The 18,431-nt window shown below is 30.9% G+C and overlaps 1 long non-coding RNA gene across 1 annotated transcript in view; it reads left to right on the forward strand.

Annotated features, from left to right (window-relative positions):
* Positions 1 to 10,096: 10,096 nt before the first annotated feature.
* LOC126749544 (uncharacterized) overlaps positions 10,097 to 18,431 on the forward strand; it is a 176,235-nt gene continuing 167,900 nt past the window's right edge. Inside the window, exons 1-3 of the long non-coding RNA XR_007665121.1 lie at positions 10,097 to 10,226; positions 10,572 to 10,743; positions 11,604 to 11,775. This is a non-coding gene — a long non-coding RNA (uncharacterized LOC126749544). The remainder of the gene's footprint in view (positions 10,227 to 10,571; positions 10,744 to 11,603; positions 11,776 to 18,431) is intronic.

Below are 18,431 nucleotides of genomic sequence, written 5' to 3' on the forward strand. Positions count from 1 at the left end.
AAGCTAGTACTGACAGAAGTCGAGATATAGAGTTCCAAACTTTGGGTGTTTGGTGCATATATATGGAAACTGAAAATTTGTATCTCGGTTAATAAAGGAGCTACGACTTTGGGAATAGTCGCGTTGGATTTAGAACGACGAAACTAAAACAAAACCGTTGGATTTTTAAAGCTAGTACTGACAGAAGTCGAGATATAGAGTTCCAAACTTTGGGTTTTTGGTGCATATATATGGAAACTGAAAAATTGTATCTCGGTTAATAAAGGAGCTACGACTTTGGGAATAGTCTCATTAGATTCAGAACGCTGAAACTAAGACAAAACCGTTGGATTTTTAAAGCTAGTACTGACAGAAGTCGAGATATAGATTTCCAAACTTTGAGTTTTTGGAGCACATATATGGAAACTGAAAATTTGTATCTCGGTTAATAAAGGAGCTACGACTTTGGGAATAGTCTCATTGGATTCAGAACGCTGAAACTAAGACAAAACCGTTGGATTTTTAAAGCTAGTACTGACAGAAGTCGAGATATAGATTTCCAAACTTTGGGTGTTTGGTGCATATATATGGAAACTGAAAATTTGTATCTCGGTTAATAAAGGAGCTACGACTTTGGGAATAGTCTCGTTGGATTCAGAACGCTGAAACTAAGATAAAACTGTTGGATTTTTAAAGTTAGTACTAACAGAAGTCGAGATATAGATTTCCAAACTTTGAGTTTTTGGAGCACATATATGGAAACTGAAAATTTGTATCTCGGTTAATAAAGGAGCTACGACTTTGGGAATAGTCTCGTTGGATTCAGAACGCTGAAACTAAGATAAAACTGTTGGATTTTTAAAGCTAGTACTGACAGAAGTCGAGATATAGAGTTCCAAACTTTGGGTGTTTGGTGCATATATATGGAAACTGAAAATTTGTATCTCGGTTAATAAAGGAGCTACGACTTTGGGAATAGTCGCGTTGGATTTAGAACGACGAAACTAAAACAAAACCGTTGGATTTTTAAAGCTAGTACTGACAGAAGTCGAGATATAGAGTTCCAAACTTTGGGTTTTTGGTGCATATATATGGAAACTGAAAATTTGTATCTCGGTTAATAAAGGAGCTACGACTTTGGGAATAGTCTCATTGGATTCAGAACGCTGAAACTAAGACAAAACCGTTGGATTTTTAAAGCTAGTACTGACAGAAGTCGAGATATAGATTTCCAAACTTTGAGTTTTTGGAGCACATATATGGAAACTGAAAATTTGTATCTCGGTTAATAAAGGAGCTACGACTTTGGGAATAGTCTCATTGGATTCAGAACGCTGAAACTAAGACAAAACCGTTGGATTTTTAAAGCTAGTACTGACAGAAGTCGAGATATAGATTTCCAAACTTTGAGTTTTTGGAGCACATATATGGAAACTGAAAATTTGTATCTCGGTTAATAAAGGAGCTACGACTTTGGGAATAGTCTCGTTGGATTCAGAACGCTGAAACTAAGATAAAACTGTTGGATTTTTAAAGTTAGTACTAACAGAAGTCAAGATATAGATTTCCAAACTTTGAGTTTTTGGAGCACATATATGGAAACTGAAAATTTGTATCTCGGTTAATAAAGGAGCTACGACTTTGGGAATAGTCTCGTTGGATTCAGAACGCTGAATCTAAGACAAAACTGTTGGATTTTTAAAGTTAGTACTAACAGAAGTCGAGATATAGATTTCCAAACTTTGGGTTTTTGGTGCACATATATGGAAACTGAAAATTTGTATCTCGGTTAATAAAGGAGCTACGACTTTGGGAATAGTCTCGTTGGATTCAGAACGCTGAAACTAAGATAAAACCGTTGGAGTTTTAAAGTTAGTACTGACAGAAGTCGAGATATAGATTTCCAAACTTTGGATGTTTGGTGCACATATAAGGAAACTGAAAATTTGTATCTCGGTTAATAAAGGAGCTACGACTTTGGGAATAGTCTCATTGGATTCAGAACGCTGAAACTAAGATAAAACTGTTGGATTTTTAAAGTTAGTACTAACAGAAGTCGAGATATAGATTTCCAAACTTTGAGTTTTTGGAGCACATATATGGAAACTGAAAATTTGTATCTCGGTTAATAAAGGAGCTACGACTTTGGGAATAGTCTCGTTGGATTCAGAACGCTGAAACTAAGATAAAACTGTTGGATTTTTAAAGTTAGTACTGACAGAAGTCGAGATATAGATTTCCAAACTTTGGGTGTTTGGTGCACATATAAGGAAACTGAAAATTTGTATCTCGGTTAATAAAGGAGCTACGACTTTGGGAATAGTCTCGTTGGATTCAGAACGCTGAAACTAAGATAAAACTGTTGGATTTTTAAAGTTAGTAGTAACAGAAGTCGAGATATAGATTTCCAAACTTTGAGTTTTTGGAGCACATATATGGAAACTGAAAATTTGTATCTCGGTTAATAAAGGAGCTACGACTTTGGGAATAGTCTCGTTGGATTCAGAACGCTAAAACTAAGATAAAACTGTTGGATTTTTAAAGTTAGTACTGACAGAAGTCGAGATATAGATTTCCAAACTTTGGGTTTTTGGTGCACATATATGGAAACTGAAAATTTGTATCTCGGTTAATAAAGGAGCTACGACTTTAGGAATAGTCGCGTTGGATTTAGAACGCTGAAACTAAGACAAAACCGTTGGATTTTTAAAGCTACTACTGACAGAAGTCGAGATATAGATTTCCAAACTTTGGGTTTTTGGTGCATATATATGGAAACTGAAAATTTGTATCTCGGTTAGTAAAGGAGCTACGACTTTGGGAATAGTCTCATTGGATTCAGAACGCTGAAACTAAGATAAAACTGTTGGATTTTTAAAGCTAGTACTGACAGAAGTCGAGATATAGATTTCCATACTTTGGGTTTTTGGTGCACATATATGGAAACTGAAAATTTGTATCTCGGTTAATAAAGGAGCTACGACTTTGGGAATAGTCTCGTTGGATTCAGAACGCTGAAACTAAGACAAAACCGTTGGATTTTTAAAGCTAGTACTGACAGAAGTCGAGATATAGATTTCCAAACTTTGGGTTTTTGGTGCATATATATATGGAAACTGAAAATTTGTATCTCGGTTAATAAAGGAGCTACGACTTTGGGAATAGTCTCATTGGATTCAGAACGCTGAAACTAAGATAAAACTGTTGGATTTTTAAAGTTAGTACTAACAGAAGTCGAGATATAGATTTCCAAACTTTGGGTTTTTGGTGCACATATATGGAAACTGAAAATTTGTATCTCGGTTAATAAAGGAGCTACGACTTTGGGAATAGTCGCATTGGATTTAGAACGACGAAACTAAAACAAAACCGTTGGATTTTTAAAGCTACTACTGACAGAAGTCGAGATATAGAGTTCCAAACTTTGGGTTTTTGGTGCATATATATGGAAACTGAAAATTTGTATCTCGGTTAATAAAGGAGCTACGACTTTGGGAATAGTCCTGTTGGATTCAGAACGCTGAAACTAAGATAAAACCGTTGGATTTTTAAAGCTAGTACTGACAGAAGTCGAGATATAGATTTCCAAACTTTGAGTTTTTGGAGCACATATATGGAAACTGAAAATTTGTATCTCGGGTAATAAAGGAGCTACGACTTTGGGAATAGTCTCGTTGGATTCAGAACGCTGAAACTAAGATAAAACTGTTGGATTTTTAAAGTTAGTACTAACAGAAGTCGAGATATAGATTTCCAAACTTTGAGTTTTTGGAGCACATATATGGAAACTGAAAATTTGTATCTCGGTTAATAAAGGAGCTACGACTTTGGGAATAGTCTCGTTGGATTCAGAACGCTGAAACTAAGATAAAACTGTTGGATTTTTAAAGTTAGTACTAACAGAAGTCGAGATATAGATTTCCAAACTTTGGGTTTTTGGTGCACATATATGGAAACTGAAAATTTGTATCTCGGTTAATAAAGGAGCTACGACTTTGGGAATAGTCTCGTTGGATTCAGAACGCTGAAACTAAGATAAAACCGTTGGATTTTTAAAGTTAGTACTAACAGAAGTCGAGATATAGATTTCCAAACTTTGGGTTTTTGGTGCACATATATGGAAACTGAAAATTTGTATCTCGGTTAATAAAGGAGCTACGACTTTGGGAATAGTCGCGTTGGATTTAGAACGCTGAAACTAAGACAAAACCGTTGGATTTTTAAAGCCAGTACTGACAGAAGTCGAGATATAGATTTCCAAACTTTGGGTTTTTGGTGCATATATATGGAAACTGAAAATTTGTATCTCGGTTAATAAAGGAGCTACGACTTTGGGAATAGTCTCGTTGGATTCAGAACGCTGAAACTAAGACAAAACCGTTGGATTTTTAAAGCTACTACTGACAGAAGTCGAGATATAGATTTCCAAACTTTGGGTTTTTGGTGCATATATATGGAAACTGAAAATTTGTATCTCGGTTAGTAAAGGAGCTACGATTTTGGGAATAGTCTCATTGGATTCAGAACGCTGAAACTAAGATAAAACTGTTGGATTTTTAAAGCTAGTACTGACAGAAGTCGAGATATAGATTTCCAAACTTTGGGTGTTTGGTGCATATATATGGAAACTGAAAATTTGTATCTCGGTTAATAAAGGAGCTACGACTTTGGGAATAGTCGCGTTGGATTTAGAACGACGAAACTAAAACAAAACCGTTGGATTTTTAAAGCTAGTACTGACAGAAGTCGAGATATAGATTTCCAAACTTTGGGTGTTTGGTGCATATATATGGAAACTGGAAATTTGTATTTTGGTTAATAAAGGAGCTACGACTTTGGGAATAGTCGCGTTGGATTTAGAACGACGAAACTAAAACAAAACCGTTGGATTTTTAAAGCTAGTACTGACAGAAGTCGAGATATAGAGTTCCAAACTTTGGGTTTTTGGTGCATATATATGGAAACTGAAAATTTGTATCTCGGTTAATAAAGGAGCTACGACTTTGGGAATAGTCTCATTAGATTCAGAACGCTGAAACTAAGACAAAACCGTTGGATTTTTAAAGCTAGTACTGACAGAAGTCGAGATATAGATTTCCAAACTTTGAGTTTTTGGAGCACATATATGGAAACTGAAAATTTGTATCTCGGTTAATAAAGGAGCTACGACTTTGGGAATAGTCTCATTGGATTCAGAACGCTGAAACTAAGACAAAACCGTTGGATTTTTAAAGCTAGTACTGACAGAAGTCGAGATATAGATTTCCAAACTTTGAGTTTTTGGAGCACATATATGGAAACTGAAAATTTGTATCTCGGTTAATAAAGGAGCTACGACTTTGGGAATAGTCTCGTTGGATTCAGAACGCTGAAACTAAGATAAAACTGTTGGATTTTTAAAGTTAGTACTAACAGAAGTCAAGATATAGATTTCCAAACTTTGAGTTTTTGGAGCACATATATGGAAACTGAAAATTTGTATCTCGGTTAATAAAGGAGCTACGACTTTGGGAATAGTCTCGTTGGATTCAGAACGCTGAATCTAAGATAAAACTGTTGGATTTTTAAAGTTAGTACTAACAGAAGTCGAGATATAGATTTCCAAACTTTGGGTTTTTGGTGCACATATATGGAAACTGAAAATTTGTATCTCGGTTAATAAAGGAGCTACGACTTTGGGAATAGTCTCGTTGGATTCAGAACGCTGAAACTAAGATAAAACCGTTGGAGTTTTAAAGTTAGTACTGACAGAAGTCGAGATATAGATTTCCAAACTTTGGGTGTTTGGTGCACATATAAGGAAACTGAAAATTTGTATCTCGGTTAATAAAGGAGCTACGACTTTGGGAATAGTCTCATTGGATTCAGAACGCTGAAACTAAAATAAAACTGTTGGATTTTTAAAGTTAGTACTAACAGAAGTCGAGATATAGATTTCCAAACTTTGAGTTTTTGGAGCACATATATGGAAACTGAAAATTTGTATCTCGGTTAATAAAGGAGCTACGACTTTGGGAATAGTCTCGTTGGATTTAGAACGCTGAAACTAAGATAAAACTGTTGGATTTTTAAAGTTAGTACTGACAGAAGTCGAGATATAGATTTCCAAACTTTGGGTGTTTGGTGCACATATAAGGAAACTGAAAATTTGTATCTCGGTTAATAAAGGAGCTACGACTTTGGGAATAGTCTCGTTGGATTCAGAACACTGAAACTAAGATAAAACTGTTGGATTTTTAAAGTTAGTACTAACAGAAGTCAAGATATAGATTTCCAAACTTTGAGTTTTTGGAGCACATATATGGAAACTGAAAATTTGTATCTCGGTTAATAAAGGAGCTACGACTTTGGGAATAGTCTCGTTGGATTCAGAACGCTGAAACTAAGATAAAACTGTTGGATTTTTAAAGTTAGTACTAACAGAAGTCGAGATATAGATTTCCAAACTTTGAGTTTTTGGAGAACATATATGGAAACTGAAAATTTGTATCTCGGTTAATAAAGGAGCTACGACTTTGGGAATAGTCTCGTTGGATTCAGAACGCTAAAACTAAGATAAAACTGTTGGATTTTTAAAGTTAGTACTAACAGAAGTCAAGATATAGATTTCCAAACTTTGAGTTTTTGGAGCACATATATGGAAACTGAAAATTTGTATCTCGGTTAATAAAGGAGCTACGACTTTGGGAATAGTCTCGTTGGATTCAGAACGCTGAATCTAAGATAAAACTGTTGGATTTTTAAAGTTAGTACTAACAGAAGTTGAGATATAGATTTCCAAACTTTGGGTTTTTGGTGCACATATATGGAAACTGAAAATTTGTATCTCGGTTAATAAAGGAGCTACGACTTTGGGAATAGTCTCATTGGATTCAGAACGCTGAAACTAAGACAAAACCGTTGGATTTTTAAAGCTAGTACTGACAGAAGTCGAGATATAGATTTCCATACTTTGGGTTTTTGGTGCACATATATGGAAACTGAAAATTTGTATCTCGGTTAATAAAGGAGCTACGACTTTGGGAATAGTCTCGTTGGATTCAGAACGCTGAAACTAAGACAAAACCGTTGGATTTTTAAAGCTAGTACTGACAGAAGTCGAGATATAGATTTCCAAACTTTGGGTTTTTGGTGCATATATATATGGAAACTGAAAATTTGTATCTCGGTTAATAAAGGAGCTACGACTTTGGGAATAGTCTCGTTGGATTCAGAACGCTGAAACTAAGATAAAACTGTTGGATTTTTAAAGTTAGTACTAACAGAAGTCGAGATATAGATTTCCAAACTTTGGGTGTTTGGAAATCTATATATGGTCACTAGAAGGTCGACACAAAGTGACAGGGTCGAAGAAAAATTGGTGCAAGTGATTTTGACCTCGCGGTTAATTTTCAAGGTCACTAGAAGGTCGACACAAGGTGACAGGGTCGAAGAAAAATTGGTGCAAGTGAGTTTGTCCTCGCGGATAATTTTCAAGGTCACTAGAAGGTTGACATAAGGTGACAGGATCGGAGAAAAATTGGTGCAAGTGAGTTTGACCTCAAGGATAATTTTTAAGGTCACTAGAAGTTCGAGACAAGTTAAGTAGTTCGTAGAAAGTAAGTGCAAGTGAGTTTGACCTCGCGGTTAATTCTCAAGGTCACTAGAAGGTCGACACAAGGTGAGGGGTTCGAAGAAAAATTGGTGTAAGTGAGTTTGACCTCGCGGATAATTTTCAAGGTCACTTAAAGGCCAAATCAAGGTAAATAATTCTTCACCAATTTTTCTTCGACTCTGTCACCTTGTGTCGACCTTCTAGTGACCTTGAAAATTATCCGCGAGGTCAAACTCACTTGCACCAATTTTTCTAACAACTACTCACCTTGTGTCGACCTTCTAGTGACCTTGAAAATTATCCGCGAGGTCAAACTCACTTGCACCAATTTTTCTAGGAACTACTTACTTTGTGTCGACCTTGTAGTGCCCTTGAAAATTAACCGCGAGGTCATATTCACTTGCACTTATTTTCTACGATCTACTTAACTTGTCTCGACCTTCGAGTGACCTTGAAAATTTTCTGCGAGGTCAAACTCACTTGCACCAATTTTTCTAACAAATACTCACCTTGTGTCGACCTTCGAGTGACCTTGAAAATTATCCGCGAGGTCATATTCACTTGCACTTAATTTCTGCGATCTACTTACCTTGTCACGACCTTCTAGTGACCTTGAAAATTGTCCACGAGGTCAAACTCCCTTGAATCAATTTTTCTAACATCTACTCACCTTGTGTCGACCTTCTAGTGACCTTGAAAATTATCCGCGAGGTCATATTCACTTGCACTTATTTTCTACGATCCACTTAACTTGTTTCGACATTCGAGTGACCTTGAAAATTTTCTGCGAGGTCAAACTCACTTGCACCAATTTTTCTAGGAACTACTTATTTTGTGTCGATCTTGTAGTGACCTTGAAAATTATTTGCGAGGTCAAACTCACTTGCACCAATTTTTCTAACAACTACTCACCTCGTCTCGACCTTCTAGTGACCTTGAACATTATCCGCAAGGTCAAACTCACTTGCACCGATTTTTCTACAAACTACTCACCTTGTGTCGACCTTCTAGTGACCTTGAAAATTACCTGGGGGGGTCATATTCACTTGCACTTATATTCTACGAACTACCTACCTCGTCTCGACCTTTTAGTGACCTTGAAAATTATCCGCGAGATCAAACTCACTTGCATCAATTTTTCTAACAACTACTTACCTTGTGTCGACCTTGTAGTGACCTTGAAAATTTTCCGCGAGGTCATATTCACTTGCACTTATATTCTACGAAGTACCTACCTTGTCTCGACCTTCTAGTGACCTTAAAAATTATCCGCGAGGTCATATTCACTTGCACTTATTTTCTACGATCTACTTAACTTGTCTCGACCTTCTAGTGACCTTGAAAATTATCCGCGAGGTCATATTTACTTGCACTTATTTTCTACGATCTACTTAACTTGTCTCGACCTTCGAGTGACCTTGAAAATTTTCTGTGAAAATACCTTTCAAGGTCAAATTTTCTTAGTACATTAAACTGTTTTCTTTTGTCCCAACTGAGCCTACTATTTGATGGTACTTCTAGAGTACCATCATTATTTGACTTCTTCTTCTTCTCCTTCTTTAATGTTGTTAAATTTGCAGATGACCACTCGACCACCGAGGACGAGAGAAAGAAGAAGAAGAATCAGAAACGAAACGAACAAAGACAACACAAAACAGAGATAGATAAACGCAAGGGTTACGCCGAAGACGCCTCAAAGGAGAACTACAGCATGTGGGTACCACCGACCGATCAAACCGGAGACGGTCGTACCAGTTTGAACGAAAAATTGGGTTATTAATTAAAGAAACAACAAAATCAAGTTTATTAATATTTTATTATTATTTAATGTCCACTTAATTATAAAGATTCAAAGCGTTCTATTCCTAACAGTCTATTGGATACAATAAATGGTACTTATTAAATATCACATAGGAAAATTTTATTTATCTTCTCTTTCTCCTTACAAATGAATATGGGGTAAGTATACTTAATTTAATAATAATATCCTTGTCTAGCTCATTATAGTACCTAGGGAACTTGTACAAATAAAATGTTATGCAAAATGTTCGATCTAATAAAGTACATGTTAATGGTAAAAAACAGAAATTTCGATTTTTTTCAAAAATTACAATTTTTTTAGTTTTTTATTAATACGTACAAGGTGCCCCTTTGTAAAGAGTACTTGACAGTTTTTAATTGAAGGCTCTATCTTTAATACCAAAAAAGTTATGCAAAATTTTCGATCTAAAAAAGTACATGTTAATTGTAAAAAACCGAAATTTCGATTTTTCTCAAAAACTATAATTTTTTAAATTTTGATAATTATGTGCAAGGTGCCCCTTCACTAGGAGTACTTGGCAGTTTTTAAATGTAAGCTCTATCTTTAAGAACAAGAAAGTTATGCAAAATTTTCGATCTAAAAATACTTAATTGTAAAAAACCGAAATTTCGATTTTTCTCAAAAACTATAATTTTTCAATTTTGATAATTATGTGCAAGGTGCCCCTTCACTAGGAGTACTTGACTGTTTTTAAATAAAAGCTCTATCTTTAATACCAAAAAAAATATGCAAAATTTTCGATCTAAAAAAGTACATGTTAATTGTAAAAAACCGAAATTTCGATTTTCTTTAAAAACTACAATTTTTTCAATTTTAATAATTATGTGCAAGGTGCCCCTTTGCCAGGAGTGCTTGGCAGTTTTTAAATGAAAGCTTTATCTTTAATAACAAAAAAGTTATGCAAAATTTTCGATCTAAAAAAGTACATGGTAATTGTAAAAAACCGAAATTTCAATTTTTCTCAAAAACTACAATTTTTTTAGTTTTTGATTATTACGTACAAGGTGCCCCTTCGCTAGGAGTATTTAACAGTTTTTAAAAGAAAGCTCTATCTTTAATAACAAAAAAGTTATGCAAAATTTTTGATCTAAAAAAGTACATGTTAATTGTAAAAAATCGAAATTTCGATTTTTCTCAAAAACTATAATTTTTTCAATTTTGATAATTATGTGCAAGGTGCCCCTTTGCGAGGAGTACTTAGCCGTTTTTAAATGAAAGCTCTATCTTTAATAACAAAAAAGTTATGCAAAATTTTCGATCTAAAAAAGTACATGGTAATTGTAAAAAACCGAAATTTCGATTTTTCTCAAAAACTATAATTTTTTCAATTTTGATAATTATGTGCAAGGTGCCCCTTCACTAGGAGTACTTGACTGTTTTTAAATGAAAGCTCTATCTTTAATAACAAAAAAGTTATGCAAAATTTTCGATCTAAAAAAGTACATGTTAATTGTAAAAAACCGAAATTTCGATTTTCTTCAAAAACTACAATTTTTTCAATTTTAATAATTATGTGCAAGGTGCCTCTTTGCGAGGAGTACTTGGCAGTTTTTAAATGAAAGCTTTATCTTTAATAACAAAAAAGTTATGCAAAATTTTTGATCTAAAAAAGTACATGTTAATTGTAAAAAATCGAAATTTCGATTTTTCTCAAAAACTATAATTTTTTCAATTTTGATAATTATGTGCAAGGTGCCCCTTTGCGAGGAGTACTTGGCCGTTTTTAAATGAAAGCTCTATCTTTAATAACAAAAAAGTTATGCAAAATTTTCGATCTAAAAAAGTACATGTTAATTGTAAAAAACCAAAATTTCGATTTTTCTCAAAAACTATAATTTTTTCAATTTTGATAATTTTGTGCAAGGTGCCCCTTTGCTAGGACTACTTAACAGTTTTTAAATGAAAGCTCTATCTTTAATAACAAAAAAGTTATGCAAAATTTTTGATCTAAAAAAGTACATGTTAATTGTAAAAAATCGAAATTTCGATTTTTCTCAAAAACTATAATTTTTTCAATTTTGAAAATTATGTGCAAGGTGCCTCTTTGCGAGGAGTACTTGGCAGTTTTTAAATGAAAGCTTTATCTTTAATAACAAAAAAGTTATGCAAAATTTTTGATCTAAAAAAGTACATGTTAATTGTAAAAAATCGAAATTTCGATTTTTCTCAAAAACTATAATTTTTTCAATTTTGATAATTATGTGCAAGGTGCCCCTTTGCGAGGAGTACTTGGCCGTTTTTAAATGAAAGCTCTATCTTTAATAACAAAAAAGTTATGCAAAATTTTCGATCTAAAAAAGTACATGTTAATTGTAAAAAACCAAAATTTCGATTTTTCTCAAAAACTATAATTTTTTCAATTTTGATAATTATGTGCAAGGTGCCCCTTTGCTAGGACTACTTAACAGTTTTTAAATAAAAGCTCTATCTTTAATAACAAAAAAGTTATGCAAAATTTTTGATCTAAAAAAGTACATGTTAATTGTAAAAAATCGAAATTTCGATTTTTCTCAAAAACTATAATTTTTTCAATTTTGATAATTATGTGCAAGGTGCCCCTTTGCGAGGAGTACTTGGCCGTTTTTAAATGAAAGCTCTATCTTTAATAACAAAAAAGTTATGCAAAATTTTCGATCTAAAAAAGTACATGTTAATTGTAAAAAACCGAAATTTCGATTTTCTTCAAAAACTACAATTTTTTCAATTCTGATAATTATGTGTAAGGTGCTTCTTCACTAGTAGTAATTGACTGTTTTTAAATGAAAGCTCTATCTTTAATAACCAAAAAGTTATGCAAAATTTTCGATCTAAAAAAGTACATGTTAATTGTAAAAAACCGAAATTTCGATTTTCTTCAAAAACTACAATTTTTTCAATTCTGATAATTATGTGTAAGGTGCTTCTTCACTAGGGGTACTTGACTGTTTTTAAATGAAAGCTCTATCTTTAATAACAAAAAAGTTATGCAAAATTTTCGATCTAAAAAAGTACATGTTAATTGTAAAAAACCGAAATTTCGATTTTTCTCAAAAACTATAATTTTTTTAATTCTGATAATTATGTGTAAGGTGCTTCTTCACTAGGAGTACTTGACTGTTTTTAAATGAAAGCTCCATCTTTAATAACCAAAAAGTTATGCAAAATTTTCGATCTAAAAAAGTACATGTTAATTGTAAAAAACCGAAATTTCGATTTTCTTCAAAAACTACAATTTTTTCAATTCTGATAATTATGTGTAAGGTGCTTCTTCACTAGGGGTACTTGACTGTTTTTAAATGAAAGCTCTATCTTTAATAACAAAAAAGTTATGCAAAATTTTCGATCTAAAAAAGTACATGTTAATTGTAAAAAACCGAAATTTCGATTTTTCTCAAAAACTATAATTTTTTTAATTATAATAATTATGTGCAAGGTGCCCCTTCACTAGGAGTGCTTGGCAGTTTTTAAATGAAAGCTTTATCTTTAATAACCAAAAAGTTATGCAAAATTTTTGATCTAAAAAATTACATGTTAATTGTAAAAAACCGATTTTTCGATTTTCCTTAAAAACTATAATTTTTTTAATTTTGATAATTATGTGCAAGGTGTCCCTTCACTAGGAGTACTTGACTGTTTTTAAATAAAAGCTCTATCTTTAATAACAAAAAAAATATGCAAAATTTTCGATCTAAAAAAGTACATGTTAATTGTAAAAAACCGAAATTTCGATTTTCTTCAAAAACTACAATTTTTTCAATTTTAATAATTATGTGCAAGGTGCCCCTTTGCCAGGAGTGCTTGGCAGTTTTTAAATGAAAGCTTTATCTTTAATAACAAAAAAGTTATGCAAAATTTTCGATCTAAAAAAGTACATGGTAATTGTAAAAAACCGAAATTTCGATTTTCTTCAAAAACTACAATTTTTTCAATTCTGATAATTATGTGTAAGGTGCTTCTTCACTAGTAGTAATTGACTGTTTTTAAATGAAAGCTCTATCTTTAATAACAAAAAAGTTATGCAAAATTATCGATCTAAAAAAGTACATGTTAATTGTAAAAAACCGAAATTTCGATTTTTCTCAAAAACTATAATTTTTTCAATTTTGATAATTATGTGCAAATTGCCCCTTTACTAGGAGTACTTGACTGTTTTTAAATGAAAGCTCTATCTTTAATAACAAAAAAGTTATGCAAAATTTTCGATCTAAAAAAGTACATGATAATTGTAAAAAACCGAAATTTCGATTTTTCTCAAAAACTATAATTTTTTCAATTTTGATAATTATGTGCAAATTGCCCCTTTACTAGGAGTACTTGACTGTTTTTAAATGAAAGCTCTATCTTTAATAACAAAAAAGTTATGCAAAATTATCGATCTAAAAAAGTACATGTTAATTGTAAAAAACCGAAATTTCGATTTTTCTCAAAAACTATAATTGTTTCAATTTTGATAATTATGTGCAAATTGTCCCTTTACTAGGAGTACTTGACTGTTTTTAAATGAAAGCTCTATCTTTAATAACAAAAAAGTTATGCAAAATTTTCGATCTAAAAAAGTACATGTTAATTGTAAAAAACCGAAATTTCGATTTTTCTCAAAAACTCTAATTTTTTAAATTTTGATAATTATGTGCAAGGTGCCCCTTCACTAGGAGTACTTGACTGTTTTTAAATGAAAGCTCTATCTTTAATACCAAAAAGTTATGCAAAATTTTCGATCTAAAAAAGTACATGTTAATTGTAAAAAACCGAAATTTCGATTTTTCTCAAAAACTATAATTTTTTAAATTTTGATAATTATGTGCAAGGTGCCCCTTCACTAGGAGTACTTGACTGTTTTTAAATGAAAGCTCTATCTTTAATACCAAAAAAGTTATGCAAAATTTTCGATCTAAAAAAGTACATGTTAATTGTAAAAAACCGAAATTTCGATTTTTCTCAAAAACTATAATTTTTTCAATTTTAATAATTATGTGCAAGGTGTCCCTTCACTAGGAGTACTTGACTGTTTTTAAATGAAAGCTCTATCTTTAATACCAAAAAAGTTATGCAAAATTTTCGATCTAAAAAAGTACATGTTAATTGTAAAAAACCGAAATTTCGATTTTTTTCAAAAACTATAATTTTTTCAATTTTAATAATTATGTGCAAGGTGTCCCTTCACTAGGAGTACTTGACTGTTTTTAAATGAAAGCTCTATCTTTAATACCAAAAAAGTTATGCAAAATTTTCGATCTAAAAAAGTACATGTTAATTGTAAAAAACCGAAATTTCGATTTTTCTCAAAAACTATAATTGTTTTAATATTGATAATTATGTGCAAATTGCCCCTTTACTAGGAGTACTTGACTGTTTTTAAATGAAAGCTCTATCTTTAATAACAAAAAAGTTATGCAAAATTTTCGATCTAAAAAAGTACATGTTAATTGTAAAAAACCGAAATTTCGATTTTTCTCAAAAACTATAATTTTTTAAATTTTGATAATTATGTGCAAGGTGCCCCTTCACTAGGAGTACTTGACTGTTTTTAAATGAAAGCTCTATCTTTAATACCAAAAAAGTTATGCAAAATTTTCGATCTAAAAAAGTACATGTTAATTGTAAAAAACCGAAATTTCGATTTTTCTCAAAAACTATAATTTTTTCAATTTTAATAATTATGTGCAAGGTGTCCCTTCACTAGGAGTACTTGACTGTTTTTAAATGAAAGCTCTATCTTTAATACCAAAAAAGTTATGCAAAATTTTCGATCTAAAAAAGTACATGTTAATTGTAAAAAACCGAAATTTCGATTTTTTTCAAAAACTATAATTTTTTCAATTTTAATAATTATGTGCAAGGTGTCCCTTCACTAGGAGTACTTGACTGTTTTTAAATGAAAGCTCTATCTTTAATACCAAAAAAGTTATGCAAAATTTTCGATCTAAAAAAGTACATGTTAATTGTAAAAAACCGAAATTTCGATTTTTCTCAAAAACTATAATTGTTTTAATATTGATAATTATGTGCAAATTGCCCCTTTACTAGGAGTACTTGACTGTTTTTAAATGAAAGCTCTATCTTTAATAACAAAAAAGTTATGCAAAATTTTCGATCTAAAAAAGTACATGTTAATTGTAAAAAACCGAAATTTCGATTTTTCTCAAAAACTATAATTTTTTAAATTTTGATAATTATGTGCAAGGTGCCCCTTCACTAGGAGTACTTGACTGTTTTTAAATGAAAGCTCTATCTTTAATACCAAAAAAGTTATGCAAAATTTTCGATCTAAAAAAGTACATGTTAATTGTAAAAAACCGAAATTTCGATTTTTCTCAAAAACTATAATTTTTTCAATTTTAATAATTATGTGCAAGGTGTCCCTTCACTAGGAGTACTTGACTGTTTTTAAATGAAAGCTCTATCTTTAATACCAAAAAAGTTATGCAAAATTTTCGATCTAAAAAAGTACATGTTAATTGTAAAAAACCGAAATTTCGATTTTTTTCAAAAACTATAATTTTTTCAATTTTAATAATTATGTGCAAGGTGTCCCTTCACTAGGAGTACTTGACTGTTTTTAAATGAAAGCTCTATCTTTAATACCAAAAAAGTTATGCAAAATTTTCGATCTAAAAAAGTACATGTTAATTGTAAAAAACCGAAATTTCGATTTTTCTCAAAAACTATAATTGTTTTAATATTGATAATTATGTGCAAGGTGCCCCTTCACTAGGAGTACTTGAATGTTTTTAAATGAAAGCTCTATCTTTAATAACAAAAAAGTTATGCAAAATTTTCGATCTAAAAAAGTACATGTTAATTGTAAAAAACCGAAATTTCGATTTTTCTCAAAAACTATAATTGTTTTAATATTGATAATTATGTGCAAATTGCCCCTTTACTAGGAGTACTTGACTGTTTTTAAATGAAAGCTCTATCTTTAATAACAAAAAAGTTATGCAAAATTTTCGATCTAAAAAAGTACATGTTAATTGTAAAAAACCGAAATTTCGATTTTTCTCAAAAACTATAATTTTTTCAATTTTAATAATTATGTGCAAGGTGCCCCTTTGCCAGGAGTACTTGACTGTTTTTAAATGAAAGCTCTATCTTTAATACCAAAAAAGTTATACAAAATTTTCGATCTAAAAAAGTACATGTTAATTGTAAAAAACCGAAATTTCGATTTTTCTCAAAAACTATAATTTTTTCAATTTTGATAATTATGTGCAAATTGCCCCTTTACTAGGAGTACTTGACTGTTTTTAAATGAAAGCTCTATCTTTAATAACAAAAAAGTTATGCAAAATTTTCGATCTAAAAAAGTACATGATAATTGTAAAAAACCGAAATTTCGATTTTTCTCAAAAACTATAATTTTTTCAATTTTGATAATTATGTGCAAATTGCCCCTTTACTAGGAGTACTTGACTGTTTTTAAATGAAAGCTCTATCTTTAATAACAAAAAAGTTATGCAAAATTATCGATCTAAAAAAGTACATGTTAATTGTAAAAAAGCGAAATTTCGATTTTTCTCAAAAACTATAATTGTTTCAATTTTGATAATTATGTGCAAATTGTCCCTTTACTAGGAGTACTTGACTGTTTTTAAATGAAAGCTCTATCTTTAATAACAAAAAAGTTATGCAAAATTTTCGATCTAAAAAAGTACATGTTAATTGTAAAAAACCGAAATTTCGATTTTTCTCAAAAACTCTAATTTTTTAAATTTTGATAATTATGTGCAAGGTGCCCCTTCACTAGGAGTACTTGACTGTTTTTAAATGAAAGCTCTATCTTTAATACCAAAAAAGTTATGCAAAATTTTCGATCTAAAAAAGTACATGTTAATTGTAAAAAAGCGAAATTTCGATTTTTCTCAAAAACTATAATTGTTTCAATTTTGATAATTATGTGCAAATTGTCCCTTTACTAGGAGTACTTGACTGTTTTTAAATGAAAGCTCTATCTTTAATAACAAAAAAGTTATGCAAAATTTTCGATCTAAAAAAGTACATGTTAATTGTAAAAAACCGAAATTTCGATTTTTCTCAAAAACTATAATTTTTTAAATTTTGATAATTATGTGCAAGGTGCCCCTTCACTAGGAGTACTTGACTGTTTTTAAATGAAAGCTCTATCTTTAATACCAAAAAAGTTATGCAAAATTTTCGATCTAAAAAAGTACATGTTAATTGTAAAAAACCGAAATTTCGATTTTTCTCAAAAACTATAATTTTTTCAATTTTAATAATTATGTGCAAGGTGTCCCTTCACTAGGAGTACTTGACTGTTTTTAAATGAAAGCTCTATCTTTAATACCAAAAAAGTTATGCAAAATTTTCGATCTAAAAAAGTACATGTTAATTGTAAAAAACCGAAATTTCGATTTTTTTCAAAAACTATAATTTTTTCAATTTTAATAATTATGTGCAAGGTGTCCCTTCACTAGGAGTACTTGACTGTTTTTAAATGAAAGCTCTATCTTTAATACCAAAAAAGTTATGCAAAATTTTCGATCTAAAAAAGTACATGTTAATTGTAAAAAACCGAAATTTCGATTTTTCTCAAAAACTATAATTTTTTTAATTTTGATAATTATGTGCAAATTGCCCCTTTACTAGGAGTACTTGACTGTTTTTAAATGAAAGCTCTATCTTTAATAACAAAAAAGTTATGCAAAATTATCGATCTAAAAAAGTACATGTTAATTGTAAAAAACCGAAATTTCGATTTTTCTCAAAAACTATAATTTTTTCAATTTTGATAATTATGTGCAAATTGCCCCTTTACTAGGAGTACTTGACTGTTTTTAAATGAAAGCTCTATCTTTAATAACAAAAAAGTTATGCAAAATTTTCGATCTAAAAAAGTACATGATAATTGTAAAAAACCGAAATTTCGATTTTTCTCAAAAACTATAATTTTTTCAATTTTGATAATTATGTGCAAATTGCCCCTTTACTAGGAGTACTTGACTGTTTTTAAATGAAAGCTCTATCTTTAATAACAAAAAAGTTATGCAAAATTATCGATCTAAAAAAGTACATGTTAATTGTAAAAAACCGAAATTT

The sequence above is a fragment of the Anthonomus grandis genome, unplaced genomic scaffold (assembly GCF_022605725.1).
Source record: "Anthonomus grandis grandis unplaced genomic scaffold, icAntGran1.3 ctg00000290.1, whole genome shotgun sequence".
Classification (NCBI taxonomy): domain Eukaryota; kingdom Metazoa; phylum Arthropoda; class Insecta; order Coleoptera; family Curculionidae; genus Anthonomus; species Anthonomus grandis.